Source organism: Camelus dromedarius, chromosome 8 (assembly GCF_036321535.1).
Source record: "Camelus dromedarius isolate mCamDro1 chromosome 8, mCamDro1.pat, whole genome shotgun sequence".
In the NCBI taxonomy this organism is placed as follows: Eukaryota; Metazoa; Chordata; class Mammalia; order Artiodactyla; family Camelidae; genus Camelus; species Camelus dromedarius.
The window spans coordinates 58077720-58094604 of NC_087443.1; the positions used below are offsets into that span (position 1 = coordinate 58077720).

Consider the following 16885-nt stretch of genomic DNA (forward strand, 5'->3'; position numbering starts at 1 on the left):
AATCTTGGGCCATATTTTCTTGTACTACTCCATCTGGAAAGGGAATGCCTTAGGGTGGACTGAAGTTCATCCACAGTCTTGGAGGAAAGGCCAAAGAGTGGTCCCAGATTAAGCACAAGCAACATTAAACTTTTCCAGGTGGGAGATTAGCAGAAAGAAAGCATTATTATTTCACATTTCCCTGCTCCACTCCATTAATTCCAAGAAAAGACTAATTCTCTCTAACTCAAATCTGTGATTACCCGATCTTCGTATCTGGAGGACTCAGATGCAGCTCTTCTGGATCTGGAAAATGGGTTGAAAATCAAACTTCTGTCTTCAGAAAGCCACCACAGTTAGAACTGGTGGTCAGTGAGCTAAACTTTTCCTAAAGACATTTGCTGATTACATTGTTATACCTTCTGTATGGCCACTAGGTGGTAGTCATAGCTGTATCTTTTTCTCTTCTCCAATTCTCCAATTCTGTTACGGCTCAGAATGAGAACTGCTCTGAAATGGTTGTCAATCCTTTATGGAGGCATAACATCTCTGATTATTATCCAAGACTGTAAAGACCACATATTCCGAGAAAAATGGCTCCACCTAGTCAAATGCCCACTGATACTCAGAATGTCTATCACATGCCCTATATTAAGTCCTTGACATGCCTAATTTATTTAATCCTACAACAACCCTATGTATTAAGTGCTATTGCTTCCCCTATTTTCCAGTCTGAGAGAGCTGAGTAACTGGCCTGAGGTAAACAACTCATGGAGCCAGGACTCAAATGCAAATCTGGTTGCCTCCATAGTAAATGAATTCTGTTCTGCTTTCAGGACAGAACTATACCCAAGGGGTAGAAGTTACAGGAGGAAAAACATAAGTTCCATAAAAGGCAGAACTTCTTAACCATTAGTGCTTTCTATTATGAAATGGACCACTTCACAAACATCCATTTCACCCAGACTCCATTTCACCCAGAGAGTGCCAGTAAAGAACTGCCTACTGAGGGTCACATGGAAGGGGTTCCTGCAACGGGCAGCTGCAGGCCTTCCTGGTTCCTTCCTTTAAGATCCAGTGAAGGACGGGAAGTGCTCTGTGTGTTTCAAAAGGTGACACTAGCCAGAGAATAGGAGGGAACAGGGAGCAGTCAGAAGTTGCGTCAGTGTATCAAATGTCAGCATGCCAGTACTTTACTATCTTCTTGGTACAGTGAGGGCCTCATTCCAGGAAATTTTCAGAAATTGGACAATGACTGCTTGAGAATGCTTCAGAGATCAGGTGGCCATCCAACATAGAGTATCTGATTTTTTTCTCTCTTGGACAGAAACAAAGTTCTCCCACACACTCTATGCCTTTCAACATTGGCTTCAGGTCAAATTCACATTTGCTGAATAATAAGAGTAGTCACCATTACTGACATTTATTATTCATAGCGCTCTCCAGACCTTGTCTCCCATAATCCTGAAAAGCCTCAAAAAGTAGGAACTCTGTTTTTATGTAGATAACTGAGATCCAGAATGTATTAAATAACTTGTCCAAAGATAATATAGCAAGCAAGTAGAACTTGGATTCAAACTCAGGTCTGATTTACTCCAAGGACCATGGATTTAGCCACTGCTCTACATTATACTAATACATCACTCTACTACTCAAAATCCTTTTGTTTAAGAACTCTGACTCTCTTTCCTAAAGTCAATCCAAATGGTTAGGTGACTGGATAAAGAAGATGTGGTATATTTATACAATGGAATACTACTCAGCCATAAAAACCGACAACATAATGCCATTTGCAGCAACATGGATGCTCCTGGAGAATGTCATTATAAGTGAAGTAAGCCAGGAAGAGAAAGAAAAATACCATATGAGATCGCTCATATGTGGAATCTAAACAAACAAAAACAAAAACAAACAAACAAACAAAAACAAAGTGTAAATACAGGACAGAAATAGACTCATAGACAGAGAATACAGACTTGTGGTTGCCAGGGGGGCGGAGGGTGGGAAGGGATAAACTGGGATTTCAAAATTGTAGAATAGATAAACAAGATTATACTGTATAGCACAGGGAAATATACACAAAATGTTTTGGTAGTTCACAGAGAAAAAAATGTGACAATGAGTATGTATATGTCCATGTATGACTGAAAAATTGTGATGAACACTGGAATTTGACACAACACTGTAAAATGATTATAAATCAATAAAAAAAAGTTAAAAAAAAAAACAAATGGTTAGGACTGTGCAAGTTTATAAGGTGTCCTTATAAGAAAACTATTTGAAGAGTTCAATATCTGAATTAGGAGGCAAATTACAAAAGCACTTGGCAAACTCAAAAGATCTTAAACATCTTAAAAGAAGCTTCAAATTTCTTCATTCTGGTATAAATGGATAAATGTACATAAATCTGTATCAAGAATCATACTCTGACATAGGTGAGTCCCAAAGAAGGAAAAAAATCACATGTACAAATATGTCACCTGGGTGATGTATAATATCAAAAAATTACAAACAACCTAAATGTCCTACAGAGACGCAATGGTTAAGTAAATTATATCACTGAACCACTTAACGGAGTACAATACAGCCATTGAAATGATAATAAAAACAGAATGCAAAATTGTTTTCCTGCTATCATTTAAATATTTTAAAAGATACTAAGTATATAAAAACTTAAAGGAAAAATGGACTTTTAGTGAAAGAGTAGTATAATAGGATTTTATTTCTCTTCTCTTTCCCATGGAATTCAATTAATGCTATGATCATAATAGAATATAAAAATAATAAAATCATTAAAAAATATTTTCACTGGTTGAAATTTCACTGGTTGAAATAAGTCACTGGTTGAAATTTCCAGCTGCTGGATGCTGTGCTGGGCTTTGTGACTCTTCCCTAAGATCCTTTCTTGGTTCATACCATGATTTGTTTGAGGTATCACACCTCTCCTGATCATCTCATATATGTTGCCAGATGCTAAATCCAACCCTGGCTTTAGGACTTGGACAGGGAGCTCAGGCCTAAGCTAATCTACAAATCCCCCTCCCTCGGTACCATTATCGGTTCAGGGATGAACATGTAATCCATTTCAGACCAAGGAGTCATGAAGAGAGATTCCTGGAACCTTTTGGGACCTACTCTCTCATACTAGATATGAATAAGAAAGCCCAGGTGATCCAGGCTTAGAATGAAACTGATAGCACAGCTGGCAGAATTGAGTAACAGAAACAGGTGAGTCTTTGATGATGTCATTAAACCACTGGATTGATCAGCCCTGAACCCTGCTGTCCTTCGGATTTTACTTACTTAGACAAAAAATCCCATTCAGGTTTAAACTTGTTTTCATTGGGTTTTATTTTATTGTAACACAGTCCTTATTTATATGGAAACCATGACATTTTCAAAAGGATTGCATCATTTCTGAGGAAAATGGAACTAGAAAAACTTCTGCTACTGTCTAAACATCTCTAAAGGGCAGTGGATGACTTGAGCATATCTGTGCCAAAGTCTACATTAATTTAAATACATTATTACCCTATATTAAAGGCGGCTTGCTGACCAAGCCAACTGATGATGATATTCTAGGAACATGCCTTCCATTAATTTCTCAAAGCTTTCTGAAATTTATTTCTAGGTAAAGCCAGATTTTTAGAATATCATGACAATTTATATAGACACAGACACATGTACATGTGTGTTTATAAATATTTATATATGTATATATGCATATAATACATATATATACCTATGTATATATGTATGTAAAAATATATATATACACACACATTCCTACTCCTAAAAATTGCCCTTACATAATAAGGATATAATGTGGATTTTTAAGGAAGGCAGATACAAGAAACAGTCAAAAAAAAAAAAGTAGCTCCAATTTTTAACATTGCTTTTATCCATTATGATATTCCATGTCCCTTATATAAAATCCAACAAAGCCAATTCTTCCCAAGTTAGCATCTTCTTACTTACTGGTGTGCTTTTTCTTACTCAACAATGAGAACTATGCGATCTATTTGTGTTTTCTTTTTCACTTTGGCTGCCAGGAACCTGAGGCTTTGTTCTCATTTGCAGTACTTTGGTTTACCTTAAATTTTCTGATCTTAAATTATCTTGCGTTATCTTCCTCACCTATCTCTTCCCACTTCATTTGCTAAGTCTTTTTTTTTAACATTTTTTTATTGAGTTATAATTATTTTACAATGTTGTGTCAAATTCCAGTGTAGAGCTCAATTTTTCAGTTATACATGAACATACATATTCATTGTCACATTTTTTTCTCTGTGAGCTGCTAAGTCTTCGTATTATAGTTCTAATGGTTTATATTTTATTGCATCTGTGCTTTTTAATGTAACCTGGCTCAGATCCCTTTTGGACACAGGTGGGGCATAAATATATTGCTATTAAAGAAATATGACTAGTAATTATTTTTAGTCATCATCATGAGCTTGGATAAGAACTTGATTTTATCTATTCCAGTGTTTATAGCAGAGATTGAATATTCTTGTCCTCTCTTTTGAATTATTACAGCTCAGGGCAATAACAAGAAGTCAGCAATTGCTTTGTGCTTCTCCTTTCCCAGGTGATTGCTATATAGGCCATCATCATTTGCTACTGAGCTTCTTCCCTGTCCCCATTTACTGTTTAAAGGAACATAGCCATCCTTTTCTAACAGCACTCTCCTTGGGCAGAAATGAGATCCCTTTTCTCAACTAATTGACAAAGAACCTTGAAGAGCTGGGGTGCTTCTGCCAGCAAGTGTATAATTTCGTTATTTGTCTATACTACTTCTCTGTTGGAAACTCTGCGCTTTCAAGTTTTTGACACTCAGAAGCCAACTGCTCTTCCCTAAGCTGGAAGAAAATCATTGAGGATGCTTCTCTAGAAAGCTGGGGTCTCTTTCTCCCCTAATCCCAGCCCTGACAGTCATTATGTGGATAGAACTTCCACACTGTTCCATCAATCCTCCAACTGTTGAAGAGTTGGGAGTTCCTTGAGCTTTACCAGTTCTATAAATTTACCTTACAGCTCCTCTGATGGCTTCTTCCTGAGCCCGGCTTGCTAAGAAGCTCTCTGAAATACCTCTAACAATTTCTTAGAACACTGGATCCAGTTTGGCTTTGGTTATATAAAAAATTTGGAGGGAAAAGTTCTCTGGTTACCCTTATAGGGTGATTCTACTTTCTTGTGAAATAAAATACAATGCCCTGAAACTGACTCTTCTTAATGCCTTTCCAACAGCCTCTGATGATAGTTTTACAACAGCTTAGCAAAACACTTTAATACCTACTCTTGATGGAAAAGAATCAGGTCTCACTAGCCTTCATGATGATTTTGTCAGGGAGGTATAAATTCCTTGATTTCCCTGGGTTCCATTAGCTGTTGCTGCTCCCATACCAAACAATGGACAAGATTTCTTCTCCCATCTGGCACAGACTGCTAATTACTCCTCCAATACCTTTCCTCCCCTCCTTGCATAATGATGTGATTTTATCAAGGAGAACATGGCTGCCCAACCAACTACCACATTACCTAGCTTCCCTTGCAGCAGGATATGGTGACCATTTGATTAAGTTTTGTTCAATGGAATATGAGTGGAGTGATCTGTTTCCACTTATAACTCTGACTCATGTTCTTAAAAGGAAGGGAAGTGCTTTTCCTTTCAACTTTTCTACTTCCTGTGAGCGGAGCACAGACATAAAAGCAGGAGCCGGAGCACAAGATAGAAGTTGAGAATGGCAAAGCAATAAGGATCCTGGGCCCCACATGGTTGCAAAGCCCCACATTAGTCCAGGGCTTCTTATACCTCAGATTATTATGTAAGAAAAAAACCCCAACTTTTATCTAATTAAGCCACTGTTACGGCAGCTAAATCAATCTCCAAACAGAAGCATTCCATATGAATACATCCATGTTAGATGATACTTTGCAAAAGGAACTTTTCTAAGAAAATTAGGAGAAGCACAGAGGGAAAAAGAGTTGAAGTCAACAAGCTAATAGCACAAAATTCCTATCCGAAGAAAAGTGAAGTCTAATCACAGACTTCTTGGTTGAAACCATTTACAGAACACACAGAACATTTTACCTTCTCTTAGTAGGACATCCCCTATTAAGAAGTTCTTCTGTTCTTCTTCTTCTTGGGCAGTTCCTTCCTTCACTCTTTTTGCTTGCTATACCACCCACACATTCTGATTAATGCCATCAGATCATTCAAAGTTGGATTCCAAATACCTCATGTTTCTTAAGATAGACAGTAGGCAGAAGTTGGGACCCAGAAATGAGAGAAGGATTAAATCTGCAGAGTGTTCACTGGAGGATTTCACACCAGTGTACCTAGAGACAGTACAGCTGAGAGAACCAGATCACTCACGTCTGCCTTACTAAGTCTGGTAACGACGTATACGAGCATTGTTAAGCCTTCTGGGACTTAGGCTGAGAAGACTAAAGTTCTAGAGAACCTATGACTACACATGGCCAGGTTCTTCTTAGGAAATCAGATTCAGGGCCAAAGAATTTTGAGTTGCTTTTGAAAGAATTCAATCAGGCTGAAGGTAATCACTCAGAGAAGCAGAAAATGAACCCAAGAATTAATTAGTGACCCCCTAAAGTTTCTTCTTTAAAAAAAATGTTTGGGGGGAGGTAATTAGGTTTATTTATTTATTTAATGGAGGTACTGGGGATTGAACCCAGGACCTCATGCATGCTAAGCACACACTCTACCACTGAGCTATACCCTCCCCTCTTCCCCCTGAAGTTTCTAGTAGCTCTGGTATCTTAGGACAACGGTAAGAAAGATCTGTAAATACTTGTCCATGCTGAATCAATGTAACAGATTATCTCAGGGGATGAAATACTGAAATATAAGATACCTAGATGATTGAAGATGGGACTTGAACTGGCCACAAGGATACACTTGTGATTGGCTGCTGGAACTTCTCTGTTCTATTCAATTTCTTAGTGCAGATGAAAGGGAGAACAAAAGCAATTGATTCTTATAGATTTTATAACCTTTAAAATCTTATAGATTGTATAACCTTAGCTGATGGACTGTAAACTATTACATGGTTTCAGAATGACTTGAAAAGTTTTTTAAGACAGCAGTTAAACCAGGAGGTCAGAGGTCCTGAGGAAGATGGATTGTCTTCTTCAGAGCCATCCTGTAAAGAAAAATATTGCCCCTCAAATAGCATAGTTCTTATGATGTTCAGAGACCTCAAGACATAGAATGAACTTCAGCAATGCCATGAGAGATATATAAGACACATATAGCTTTGGTCTTTAAGAAGAAGGGCACACTGTCTCAAGAGAGCTGAAGATGCCAACTGGAGTATAGCATAAGAGAGCTGACTCAGTACTTTTCTGGCTGATGAGTCAGAAGTGGTTCTATACATATTTCCCTAGAATTTTACACAGGAAGACTATGCTTGCTCTTATCTGTGTTTCCTTGAATGATTTTGCCTGAGATTTCCCAGATCATCTTTGAAAAACCAAGGCCTTGGAGAGTCATACAGAGCTGAGGTTTAAAGACTTTTGCTGCCTGTATCTAACTACACCAAAGAGATATTTAATACTAACACTGAGGAAGCACTAAGAGAGGAACCCTTGATGTTAAAGGGTGCCATTGCTAGAATCCTTGAAAATGTGGACCCAGGAAAGATGGGAAACCAGGCAAGACAGACCTAACTCACATATATAAGGGTCACCCCAATTATGATGCCACCATTTCATGCACTGTCCTAACAAAATACCAGATAAAGGTGACTGAGATAGTAGAGTTGGTGATGAGTGATTTCAGTATATAAAAGCCCTAGACTTCACCTGTAATTTTGCAGTCCAAGCTGCATGCATCAATGATTCTGTGAAGATTATAGGATAATCAATACCATGACCAAACCATGTTTATCCAATGCCAAGAACTGATTCTCTCTGGAGTGACACAGTCTGTTAAGGGTAGTCTCATCATTGATTAGCTCATGAGACATTGCAAAATAAAGGCAGTCCAGAAAAAAATATATATGAAGACAGTTTCAGACACCGCAGATAAATGCATTACCTCCTTTACTATAGGGCATGCTCATTCAATACACAACAGGAGGCTCTCAGATGGTTCCATATAAAGGGAAGCCATATTTCAGTAATTAACATGTTGACTGATTTTTAAATAATTTAAATGGAGACCATGTCATTACCACTTTGAAGGACATGAACTCCTTGAAATAATACATGATCAAACTTTCCCCGGGGTTCAAGAATCAAAAGTGAAAAATGTTTCCCTGAAGTTCCCAGCAGAGAGAGCCTTTCAAAGAACTCTCAGGAAGCTGTGTCAGGGACAGGAAGAGGACAGGGAAAAGGCTATGGACAGTGGACCAGAGAAGAAAGTCAAAAGGGAAAGAAGAATCAAAGACTGAAAAGGGGACCAGAGATGAGAGAGAAGAAAGAAGGTGTGGAAGAGGCAGTCCAGGATGAAGAAACACCCAGCAAGAAGCACTGTTCTTACCTCTCACCTTCGCTGCAAGCTAGCAGTTCCTGGCAGGTATTTTGAAGTGTGATTTATTTTCTGCCAAGTGTGTCAAGAGATCCTCCTATGCTGACTTTATTGTCGTCAGCCACCAAACCTTACAAAAGCCTCCTATACTGTTTTTATCACCTTCAGCGGACATTTCATCTCACAGACAGCCTTCTAGTGTAAACAAACCGAAGCCTCTTACCTAAAATTTATATATATTTTTGTGAAAATGAATATATGTATATTCATGTATGACTGAAGCAATGTGCTGTACACCAGAAATTGACACATTGTAAACTGACTATACTTCAATAAAAAAAATTAGTGAGCCTGAAAGAAATTAAAAAATAAAATAAAATTCATATATATTCTGATGTGCCTAGAAAATGGCTGAAATGATATACCCCAACTATTAACAGTGGCTAGTAACAGTGGGCTTTAACATTCTCTAAATTATTGGACTTTTTAAAACAAGGGTTATGTAGTAGTTAAAATTTCAGTAAAGATATTCCCTGGGGTTTGTTTTGTTTTGTTTTGTTTTGTTTTGTTTTGCAGGGGGAGGAATTTTTTTGTAATGGAATGAGGAGAAATCCCATTTTACATTTCCTCTCATACTTACCCTTTCAGACTCTGAGTACAGCAAAGCTCTTGCATATCCATAGCCTGAGGCCTCATTGGCTCCTGTTAACTCTGCCAACCCTTGCCCACTCCAGGCTGAGAGCCAAAGACGTTAAAACAAACAAGCAAACAAACTGCAGAGACTTTAGACCTCCCTGGCACTGCCTTTGGGCCTCCTCAGATGTCAGTGGCTGCCTGCCTCTGGGACCTGCAACAGTTACCAGGTCTCTCTGACCTTTTTGTCCCCCACATCTTGCCATGGTCCTGGAGCAGCCCTCCACCACTGCATTCCTTATGTCACTGTTGGTTCACGTGTCCACCTCTTTGCTCCTTGAAGGCAGAGGATGAGTCTCTGTATTTCAAATCCTTTAAAAGTTGACACATAGTAGGACTTCAGAAATATTTGGGTAAATAAATGAATAAATGCGTGAATACGCAGGCTCTTGTCCATAGTTTGAACTTTTGCCAGCGGCTCTCCTTGTCTCATCTGTCCTTTCCTCCATTCTGTGAAATAATCTGATTTGACCAGCTCAGACTCATTCTCTAAGCCAGTGTGTTTCTCAAATGTTTTGTTCTCAGGATCCCTAGGAACTCTTAAAAATTACTGAGAACTCCAGAAGGTTTTTGTTTATTTGGGTTATCTATCAATTACCTATCAATAATTACCTTATAGAAATTAAAACTGAGGAGAAATTTAAATATTTATGAATTCATTCATTTAAAAACACAGATAAACCCGATATACATGAAGATAAATAACATTTTTATGAAAAACTACGTTTTCTAAAACAAAATAACTAAGTGAGAAAAGTGGCACTGTTTCACATGTTCGCAGGTCTCTTTAATGTCTGCCTTAAGAGAAGACAGCTGGATTCTCATATGTGCTTCAGCATTCAACCTATTGCAATATGTTGCTTTAGTTGAAGAATATGGAAGAAAATATGACCTGTCACAAATATGTATTTGGGTAAGAAAGGACCTCATGAAACCCCAAAAGGGTCTCAGGATATGTCCAGGGGTCCTTAGAACACACCTTTGAGAACCACTGCCCTATGCTTTATTTCTGACTAGCACCTCCACCCAGACCTGAGAATTTCCTGAACTTAAACCCCTAGACTTCCTATTGCCACCACTCCATAGCGTGGCAATGAGAGCTTTCCCAGGCAATGTCTCCCTATAGCCTGTCAGACATGGTCTGATCATTCCTCCTGACCTATGAGCAGTTTCCTATGAATTATGAAGTTCAGAGTTTATTCAATTTGCTCAGGGTCATTCAGCTGGCAAGAAGCAGAGTCAGCACTCAGACTTATGCCTTTATGAGACAAGCTTCACGTTCTTCCTCTGGCTTACATCAGTGGTGCCCCAGATTTCATCAGCTGATGCTATCTGCACTTCTCTGCTTGCGATGCATAGTTCTTTGTCAAAACCCCTTCCCAATCCTAAGATCTAGCACTTAAATGTACTACTGTATCTCTAGAGATCAATGACAGCCCCACATGGGGAAAAACTAAATGATAAGCTATCACTCAGCATTGGACAAAAGGATAAGTTCAGGCCCACCAGTCTTGTAACAGTAATCTAGGCCCTGGAAATTCTGGGACACCAGGAAATTCTGTTACAGCAAATACAGGCCTGCTGGTGGTGCCTAAATCCCTATTATTTAGGTTAAACTGGCTCAGATCACCTCACCCTAGTACTAGAAGGACTTCGTAACGTGAAGGAAAAGCCCAGATGGGCTAACGAGCTAAGTCACAAATCTAAGTGTGATAAGTGTCGGTTTACTGATATAAGTTCTGCCGGGCTAACTCATAAATCTGAAGTTTAGTGTCAGTTTACTGGGCTAACAAGCTAACTCATAAATCCAAGCTCAACAAGTGTCAGTAACGTGTTCTGTTCCAAATTGATAAGCTCCAGTGTACTGATTCCTTGCTTTTTGTTGTTTGAACCTTATTGGCTAATAGCCCCATACTTGTAATTAACCCTATAAAACCTCATGTGCACGTCTTGGAGGTGCTCAGAGCTTCGGAGCAGAAGCCCCTCTAAGCCCGCTGGCGTAATACATCTGAGTACTCCAACCCTCCGAGTGGTGCTTGTTTCTTGGCTGGCCTGTCGTTTCCGTAACATTTCTTCTCTGTCTAGACGGGCCACGGGTAACTGAGTGTGCTAGAAGGGGCATGACATCGTTATCCCATGGCCATTCTTAATCCCTGGCAACCACTTTCTGATCCTTGCTAAGCATTATCCTGGTGTTTTCAAACAGATCTCAGGTTTCTGGTGGTTTAAACTTTACACTTCAATATTTTCTTAATATATGGAAATGATACGGAGCTGAGAGAGGTGGTTAGGCAGGTGACCTGGCTGATTAACAGCAAGGGAAAGGAAGTGCCCAGATGATGAAAAAGCAGGACATTTCTCTTATCCCACAGCTGGTTCCTTAAAATCCAAGGACATATCCCAGTATCTCTTCCTTTGTCGCTGCCAAAGTTTCTGCTAATTGCTTTTTGTTTCAGGGCTGAGCTCTGAGGGAAGAAGGAGCCTGTAGCAGAAAATTATTAACACCAGCACCTGAATGAAGACAATGATGGCAGAGCCTTCTAACAAAAGGCCCCGCAGCCCGTCCAGGGCCGGAGCTGTCTCCACTGGCCATCTTGGCTGATGGCTCCCCGCTCCAGCGCTTCCTTTCCCTGCTCGATTCTCCCTTCTTTTCTTCTCTCTGCTTGTACTCTTTCCTTCCATTTCCCCTTCTGAGTAACAAAGCGGCTGTTCACTTTGTCCCTCTGCGTTTGCTGTGTGAATTCTTTCACAGCCGTTGGCAAGGACCCACACTTTGGGGGTCCCTCTATCTGCTAACAAATGGTACCCCAGGTGGGACTCCAGACAGGACATTTGTGGGTGCTGCTTGCTCGGGGTTCCCCATCGGACCTCACAAATGGGACTGAACCAGGAGGCTGCCTCTAGGACTTCTCTGTCCTCTTCATTCCCTCCGGAAGCAACTCGCCCACAGGGGACACCGGACCAGGTAAGCATTTGACTGCTTTCTTGCTCATTTCTTAGTTTTCCATATTTCTTGCCAGCACCTACATCTGTTCCCCTTGCTCCCCTTCCTCTCTCTCCCCCTCTTTCACTATCCCTCCCTGTTTCTTCCCTCTTTTCTTCTTGAAGGGAGGACCTCACTGGGACAGTTGCAGATCAGTTTGATTTCTCAGGGATTGCAAGGCCGTGGCTGAGGCTACCCTTCAGTCGGTCCTCAAAACCTGGGTTGTCAACAATCTCCACCCTTGGCTGGAAGTTGTCCAGAGGAAGTCTTTCCAAAGGCCCTTATTTCCCTCTCTTTTTACTTGTGGGTTTGAATCCCACAGAAATTCAAAGTCCTGGAAGCAGGACAGAAGTGAAAGTCCTTGGTATGATTGTGCGTTTGGAGTCCCATCCTGGAACAAAGGAGCAGGGGCCTGATCACACCCAGTGGGCAGGGAACTCATTAGGGTATGGGTTCATGTCCCACCTGTGGGTTCAAGTCCCAAAAAGAAGCCTACAGATTGTGGCATGAGATGTCTGTAAGGCCACTAATCTCTGTTCCTTTCTCTCCCTCTTAAGCTGGCGCACTCTACCCTCCCTCCCTCTCTCTCTCTCTCTCCCCACCACCACCGCCCCCTCTCCCTCCCTCTCTTCCACCCTCCAGCTAAATAATACACTCTGGTGGATTTGGGTACTTATTGCCATCCTTACTCTCCTTGCTATCAGGCTTTTTTATGAGTGCTGCCTTAGCTCTGCACCTGCACAGGAGAGGGAATTCCTAGGCAGAGAACCTAGGGAGAATTTCTAGGCAAAGGACCTGGAGAGAATTCTTAGGCAAAATGGCCTGGAGGGAATTTCGAAATAAACTGGGTTGGCTGATATTTTTTTTAATGTGGCTTAAAACTGAAAGTTTAATTTTAATTTTAGATTTGCACTTTATAACAAAATAAAACTTAAAAAAAGCAGGAAATCGTGCTTCTAAAGACTTCCTGCTCCCAGACTGGCAGCTACCCCTGGAACTCTGGCTGGCTTCCACAATTTGCATGGAGCCAATACTTGCAAGCACTTGTCTAACCCTAAAATGACCAAGATGAGACTTTTTTTGACATTCCAAAACTGACTTTTTGCGTGCACGATTAAATACAGCTGGCTTGATAGAAATGTCTTTTCAGAATTCTGATCCTGAGAGAATAAAAATATTCCTAGGAGAAAACTTGAAGTTAACTGTTATCATGTTGTTGAAATACAAACACAGCCTGCTGTGCCTGAGACTTCGGCCTTGGGTTAATTAGCAGAACTTCAAACCAAAGAAGAAAAAAGTGGTAAAAGACCTTTTAAAAACTCAAGCAGAAAACCTATGAGATCTCTGTCTGTGTCTGGATGTATATATGTCTATATACGCATTATACATATAAGATGTCTCTATCTCTAAAAAAAGTTATCAAAATTAAATTTGTATGAGAGCTCTATTTAATTGGCTTAGAGGAAATTAAGTGCTTATATAAATTCTCAGAAATATAAAAGGAAACTGGCCAGAATGAATTTCGGGTTCACATGAACTGGGAAATATTCAGTATTAAATTAATACCTGGTATTGTTGCCAGTAGATGTAATCGATGTTCAGGTTCTTGTCCTGTCTCAAAAAGAATTCAGAGACAACACAAAGAGGTTAAGAAAGTGAAGTGAGGATTTGTTAAGGGATGGATAGTACACTCTCAAGGGGAGAGCGGGCAGGCTCAGGTGAGCAGCTGCCCTGAGTTTCTTTGGCGAGTTGGTTACATAGAGTATAAAAATGCATGGGTGGAATATTCATTGCGGAGAGAAGAGTTTGGGGTTGTATTCCCTGATTTTCATCTCAACTCCACCTTCTTGAAGGGAGGAGGGATTTTTATCCTTATTTTGCCTGGATCGGAAGTGTCATGGCCTCAGTGAATGATGGGTACTTCTAACCTGCAAGGCTAATTTTATTGAAATGAGGGCATAATGAGCAAAAGGTTGCATTCAGATGCTGGAGATTCCTGTCTTTTCCCACCTTTCCTTATCAGCCTCTAGGCCACTCGTCACCCCCAAATTTGTGACCACTTGTCAGCCCAGAGGTTTCTACTTTTCTTTCTCTGCCCAGGGACTCCTGGTGCTTACATGATGTATGGTTTCCTGTTTTTGGCTTGTGCCCCTCCTTTCTGCCTAATTCCTACCATTTGGCCTGCGTCCTCATTTCTCTGCTCGTATCTAGCTATCTGCCTGCTCTAACAGTATTACAGTTTGCTGATTTGATTAATATAGACATGTCTTAAGAGTCATCAACGTTAAGCATAATATCTCTGTTGTACCTACGTTTACTAGAGATCAAATAAGATTTTATATTTGTTGTAAATTTGTCAGCGAGAAAAATAACTAGGTAAGATGAAATTCTTACAAGTAAATTAAATGCAATAAGATAAGAGGTTTTAGGTGAACTCTTTAGAAATAACTATATTTTAGGAATGTCTACTGAAAAATAATCTCTCTAAATATTTGGTAACTTAAGATTTTAGAATTGTGCTAAATTAAGTCAAATGATGAAGGTTTGTTAAATGATTAGGTCATTCTCAAATAAAATAAGATACTGAAACATTAATTACTGAACATTGGCTTCCCTTTGCAGAGAAACTAAAGGTATTTAGGAATATTAATGAGTATGCTTGGTGCCACCCTGAGATATTCTCTATACGAAAGCAGGTGTTTTTAGAAATTTTTGTTGGTATTTATGTTTACTAATCTACAGAATGCTGATGTAAAAGACAGTTCATAATTGCTTAGTTTTCACTAAAAATTTATGGTTTTCAAGGGTTAAAATTATATATAATTAAAGCTACTATAATGAGGGAAGTGTTTCAACATGCTAGGAAAGTAAGATGTGTGTTTTCAGGAAAAGAAGGTATGAGAAATGGAATTACATTTTGTTAAAAAAAAAAAAAAAAAGTAGGTTTGTCCTGTAGCTGGTTGTTTCTAGATGGGGGAAAAAATAAGGGACAGACTAATGGATACAAAAAGTGATGGAAGGTTTCTGGAAAAGGAACCCCGAGAAAAGAACTCTTGTGTTTGATCAGGATTGGTTAAATTTAGGTTGACTTAAATGACTAAATAGATTTGGTTGTTAAAAGTAAGCTAGTACAAAACTGGAATTTGATTTTCATTCTCTCTGTTAAGAGGACAAAGTTTTCTTGAAATGTTAATCTGCTTTTGGAAACAGATTGTAAAGCTTCTTTGCCTCTTGGGTGATCTGTTCTATGTTTGCCTTTAAAATCTTTTATTGTTATTTTGGTTTAATGAATAAGTATTGTTTCACAGTGACCTATGATCTTATCTAACCAAATGTTTTAAAACTTTTTGACAAACTTCCCAAATATCAAATTGTAGTAAAGGTCCTTTAACTCATCCTAACTTTGGGATGCTTCGGAGAGCCCCTGAAACGTCCCAAAGAGAAACTTTAAACTAATTAGGATTCATTTGGAATGTTAAATTACATGGGAAGTATTGTCAAATGAATAATAAATTTTCTTAGATTATATTGTATGGGAAAATGTTGTTAATACAGAGATTCTAGAAATTATAAAGAATCCTAACGATCTGCTATGTCTTGGTAAAATGTTATTAGTTGTAATTCTAGTTATTATCCTAAAATGTTTTCTGTCACAGCAGTAACCAAGTTTCTTGTCAACTGCATTGTAATCAGGTTTTAAACTGTGCCTTAAGTCTTTTACCATTTAAGGACAGTTATGGGTTTACACTGATGCCTTTGCAAAGTACCTTGTCTTCAAAACGGTTTATAGAAAAGACTTCTTTACTGACAAGTACAGGTTTCTGATAACTTTTAAATCATACTGCTGAACTGGGTAAGATATTTTTTTAAAAGTCTAATGGAAACTCTGATTTCAGAAAACTGTTAACAAAAAGGATTAGTTACATGGGACTGAGCAAACTGATGAATATGGTTATAATTTTTGGTTTTATCTGAAATATTACTAGCTTTTAATTTGTGTTTTCCAGATATAAAGAAACCGTTCTCCTCAAGCTAGTTAATGACTTACAGCAATTTGGTAAACCATACCTTTGTAAGCAGAATTGAAACTTTTATCTTTTTCTTTCTACCTATTCTCTCTCCAGAAACTGGTAAACTCTTAGGTTCCCAGAAGCTTTACCAGGTAAATTAGAAAGGCCACCTCTTAACAGGTGCAAAAATCTCAAAGTATTTTAGGGACTTCAAAAAGGGAGAAATTCACCTAAATCTGTAAGGCAAAATCTGTGACAGGTTCTTGACGTGGCTTTCCTGGCCTTGAGAGGCCTTTTGGGAATTCAGTTTGAGACTCCTTTCTGAGAAATTCCAGCACAGCCAATTTAAAAGAGCCTATATGATCAATTAATCAGACTTAATTTACAGACAAATTAATCTTGACTTGGCAATATTTGATAAAAATGAGCGTAATTATAGAGAGAAAAAGATTATGTTTCAGTGGATATTTTAGTTTTGTTAATTGAGGTCTGTATTTACTAAGACTCATTTCCTTGCTGTTATGTTATATTGTTGCAAAGTTTAATTAAATTATTAAAGGGACACTCTAAGTTTTGTTTCTAAAGCTCAATAATCTATCCTTGGATGAAGATCGGATGCCCAATGACCTGCAACCAGGAGATTATACATACTGAAACAGACAAGATTTAAAGGACTACCTCCAACCTAGATGAAAAGTCCCTTTATCAGGTATTCTTGACTAGCCCATG

The 16885-nt window shown here is 38.9% G+C and overlaps 1 protein-coding gene across 1 annotated transcript in view; it reads right to left on the bottom strand.

Annotated features, from left to right (window-relative positions):
- Nucleotides 1-16885, bottom strand: part of PKD2L1 (polycystin 2 like 1, transient receptor potential cation channel) — a 40550-nt gene that overhangs the window by 10376 nt on the left and 13289 nt on the right. The gene's annotated exons all lie outside the window — the stretch shown is intronic.